This window comes from Nelumbo nucifera, chromosome 4 (assembly GCF_055504915.1).
Source record: "Nelumbo nucifera cultivar China Antique chromosome 4, China Antique-T2T, whole genome shotgun sequence".
Taxonomy (NCBI): domain Eukaryota; kingdom Viridiplantae; phylum Streptophyta; class Magnoliopsida; order Proteales; family Nelumbonaceae; genus Nelumbo; species Nelumbo nucifera.
In genome coordinates this window covers 69,428,302-69,433,087 of record NC_142652.1, presented here as the reverse complement: position 1 = coordinate 69,433,087, position 4,786 = coordinate 69,428,302, and positions in this window count along the sequence as shown.

The window sequence follows — 4,786 nt, the reverse complement described above, 5'->3', positions numbered from 1 at the left end:
ACAGTGCCGCACTCTCCACTCACACGGATCCTGGGAATTAAAACCATTTGCAAACATTTTGAAACTGTACATATATATATATAAATATATTAATTTTGCAAAACAAAATTCCAACGATTGAAATCAATTGCCGGCAGTTTGGTTTCCATCAGAGAGAGTGCATTCCCGATCATTACCCTTCGTCCGACAAAAGGGCTGATCCTGTCACTATGATCACCCACTCAGATGAATTCTTAGACTGTTCCAACATACCCAGGTTTTGATCCCCATCTAAGGATCTCACTGATTGGCATATCAAAGACAACCCATCCGACACCTACTGAAGTGTCATAATCGAGTCTAGGGGTCAGGTGTAACTTTCCAGTTTTGCCCATCTATCTCCATGGTCCAGGGCAATACTAGAAATCTGGTCCGGTTAAAGGATTCGAGTTATCCCATACTGCATGTGCCAGGGGTCTTACCCTGGTGGCCGAGACAGGCCATCCCAACACTTGGTGGCACACCAGTATCAGCCTTGGAAGGATAAATCTCCCCAGACTTATCCAATGGCTGTGAACATTTTAAACTAACACTAGTCTCTATAAGTGTCCAGTTTTAGGGTCATACACAGAATAAACCAAACAACATGAATCAAACATGCACCTTGTTTATTTCCACTAAATAACAAAAGTACATCAAATCGGATTGAAGCTAAGGGCATACAAAACTGTCTAACAGCTCCCACTTGCACTTAGGTCCAATCTGGTACAAGCCGGAGTCCCATACTTTCCACGTGTTTTTCTAATACCTTCTGTGTCAGTGGCTTAGTCAATGGGTCTGCCACATTATCCGCGGATGCTACCTTCTAAATTAGGACGTCCCCTCTACCAATGATCTCCCGTAGTACATGGTACTTCCTCTCGATGTGCTTTGACTTCGAGTTGGCCCGAGGCTCTTTAGCCTGGGCGATCGCTCCATTGTTGTCACACAACAACGGGATGGGTGATGTGCTGGACGGAATCACTCCCAATTCGCGTATGAATTTCTTCATTTACACGGCTTCCTTGGCAGCTTCACTTGCGGCAATGTACTCGGCCTCGGTTGTGGAATCTGCAGTGGACCCCTGTTTGCTGTTTTTCCAGCAAACAGCACACGATCCTATCGTGAAAACATACCCAGATGTAGACTTTCTATCATCTGGATCCGACAGGAAATCGGCATCGGTATACCCTAGAACTTGTAGTGAACTACCATCGAATACCAGACAAAACTCTTTTGTCCTTCGAATGTATTTAAGTATGTTCTTCACAGCAGTCCAATGTTCCTGCCCTGGGTTGGCCTGGAATCTTCTTACCACACTCACCGCCTGAGGAATGTCCGGACGAGTGCACAGCATGGCATACATGATGTTCCCTACGGCTGAGGCATAGGGAACGCCTCTCCTGCCCTCAATCTCCTTAGAAGTCTTGGGAGACATCTTCTTGGAGAGAGTGACTCCGTGCCTGAAAGGAACATTTCCTTCCTTGGAGTTCTCCATGCTGTATCTTTTGACAATTTTGTCAATGTAAGCAGCCTGGGATAATCCAATTATCCGCTTCGATCTATCTCTATAGAGTCGAAGACCCAGTATATATGAAGCTTCTCCAAGATCTTTCATGGAGAACTGCTGTGATAGCCATACCTTGACCGAAGTCAACATTCCTTCATCATTCCCAATGAGTAGGATATCGTCCACGTACAACACCAAAAATATGATCTTATCTCCACTGGATTTCTTGTAAACACAGGGCTCATCCGGATTTTGCTCAAACTCAAATGTCTTGACAACTGAATCAAAGCAGAGGTTCCAACTCCTAGAAGCCTGCTTAAGTCCAAATATGGATCTATTAAGTTTACATACCATGTGTTCCTGACCAGCAGCAATGAAGCCTTGCGGCTTCTACATGTAGATATCTTCGCTAAGATCTCCATTCAGGAACGCAGTATTGACATCCATCTGCCAAATCTCGTAGTCATGGTACGCTGCTACAGCTAGCAGGATCCTAATGGATTTAAGCATGGCCACGGGCGAAAAGGTTGAAAGAATGGTAGGATCCATCTAATGGATGCCATAAAGGTTGCGGAATGGGTAGGGCGAATTTCAAAAATTTCCTACCTTCTCCCAACTGGGAATCATATTCCCTGAATTTAGAATACAATATTCAAGGATCTATTTGAACCCTAATCAAACCAGATCTGTACCAAAAGATAAATGGGAGGATTATACCTGATCCGGAGAAGCAGTATCTCCCAAAGTTGGTGTTCACGCCCAAAGAATGCTCCAAGATCTGTCCCTGCTGAAGATGACACAGCTGTGGATGGAACAGAACCAGCAGGGTGCGTCCTACACACTGGATCCTTCACAAGAATCCCCTGGATGTACTAAACACTGAATTCTTTCAGTCTTTCTTGCAAGACTGATGTCAAGAACTGGTTTCTTGACTTTCTTTTCTGCAAAGATCAAATCTTGCAACAATGCAGATGGCGGCGGCAGGAGGAGATGTCCAGAGACGAAAAGGCTGAACTGTTTTCTTTTCTGGAGAGAATGAGATCAAATCTCAATTCGCAGGAACCTTTCTTGCTTACCAGAACCTCTTGGATCGAAATCTTATTTCTCTCTCTTGGTTCATTCGAAATCTCCTCTCTTTTCTTCTTGATTAAGAAATCTCCTAATTAGGAGTTATCCCAATCCAAATCAGTATTTGGATAGGGGATAATCTTAATCCCTTTCCCAGATAGAGTTAGCTTACTCCTGATCTTATCAGGAGGTTACCAGATTCAAATCTGATTTGAATTTGGTCTCTAAGAGTGGATAAGGCTAAGAGCCCAATCCTTTTTGCTAACTTCTATCTCAAATTCGCCCCATTGATGGGTGATCATATCAGCCCACTTCGAAATGGGCTTTTGGCCCATTAAGTATTCAGTGTTTAATTAGTTTCCAATCTGCTGCCCAGTTGGGCTTCTTTGTATGGCGTGGGACCCAAGCATTGATCTACACACCAGCCACATGGGTTCGGCCCAGCCTTTAATACAAGGCCCAGCCAAATTCACTGAAAATCTCAATGAACCCCTTGAGTCCATCGTATGAACCCTATGGGCCCAACACTTACATTAAGTGGTCCCTGGGCCAAGCCATCTTATAAAAACCCAGGGACTGTGGGCAGGTGCAAGATTAGCCCATCAGGTATTATCATAAATGGTCTTACACTTAACCTCTCAGCCCTTAATGATCAAGCACTGCCCGACAAGAGAGGACCTCTCCCTCGGCTGCAAGGAACAGTGCCGCACTCTCCTCTCACATGGATCCCGGGAATTAAAACCATTTGCAAACATTTTGAAACCGTACATATATATGTAAATATATTAATTTTGCAAAAACAAAATTCCAACGATTGAAATCAACTGCCGGCAGTTTGGTTTCCATCAGAGAGAGTATATTCCCGATCATTACCCTTTGTCCGACAAAGTGGCCGATTCTGTCACTATGACCACCCACTCAGATGAATTCTCAAACTGCCCCAACATACCCAGGTTTTGATCCCCACTAAGGATCTCACTGATTGGCATATCAAAGGCAGCCTGATCCAGCACCTAGTGAAGTGTCATAATCGAGTCTAGGGGTCAGGTGTAACTTTCCAGTTTTGCCCATCTATCTCCAAGGTCCAGGGCAAGACTGGAAATCTGGTCCGGTTCAAGGATTCAAGTAATCCCATGCTGTATGTGCCTCGGGTCTTACCCTGATGGCTGAGACAGGCCATCCCAACACTTGGTGGCACACCAGTATCAGCCTTGACAGGATAAATCTCCCCAGACTTATCCAACGGCTGTGAACATTTAAAACTAACATGAGTCTCTACAAATGTCCAGTTTTAGGGTTTTACACAGAATTAAACCAAACAACGTGAATCAAACATGCACTTTATTTATTTCCACTAAATAACAAAAGTACATCAAAATGATTGAAGCTAAGGGCATACAAAACTGTCTAACAAAGGTTTCCTCATAATCGATGCCTTCTTTCTGAGTATACCCTTTCGCCACCAAACGAGCTTTGTAGGTCTCAATCCTGCCATCGGGTTCCTTCTTCCTCTTGTAGATCCATTTGCAACCAATTGCTTTTACCCCGGAGGACAGATCTACTAGCGTCCAGACTCCATTGGTCTCCATCGAGTCCATCTCAGCTCTCTAGGCCTCCACCCACTTCTGGGAATCTATGTCTAACATAGCCTCCGCGTAAGTTACGGGATCCTCCTCACTAGTCAAGGCTTCTTCCAAGTAACTATCCGGGTCATAACCATATCGGACTGGTGATCTGGATACCCGGGTGGACCTTCTAGGTTGGTCACTACTTGGAACCTGTGGGACATCTTCCACTGCTCCTGAGCTCTCCTCATCAAGAACTATTTCCTGACGATGGGTGTCCAGGATGTATTCGGTTTCTAAGAATTAGGCGTTTCGATTATAGAACACTTTCTGCTCACTTGGGTCATAGAATAGATAACCCACCGAATCGTTTGGGTAGCCTATAAATAGGCAACGGCTGGTTTTTGATTCCAACTTGTCCGCACTTGTTCTTTTAATGTGTACATGATAACCCCAAATGTTCAAGTGTCTTACACTTGGCTTCCTTCCGGTCCAAAGTTCATATGGAGTTTTCGGAACTGATTTGGTTGGAACCCGATTCAGCACGTTGATAGCAGTCTCTATTGCGTATCCCCAAAAGGATGTGGGTAATTCTGAGCATACGAGAAGTGACTGGACCATGTCC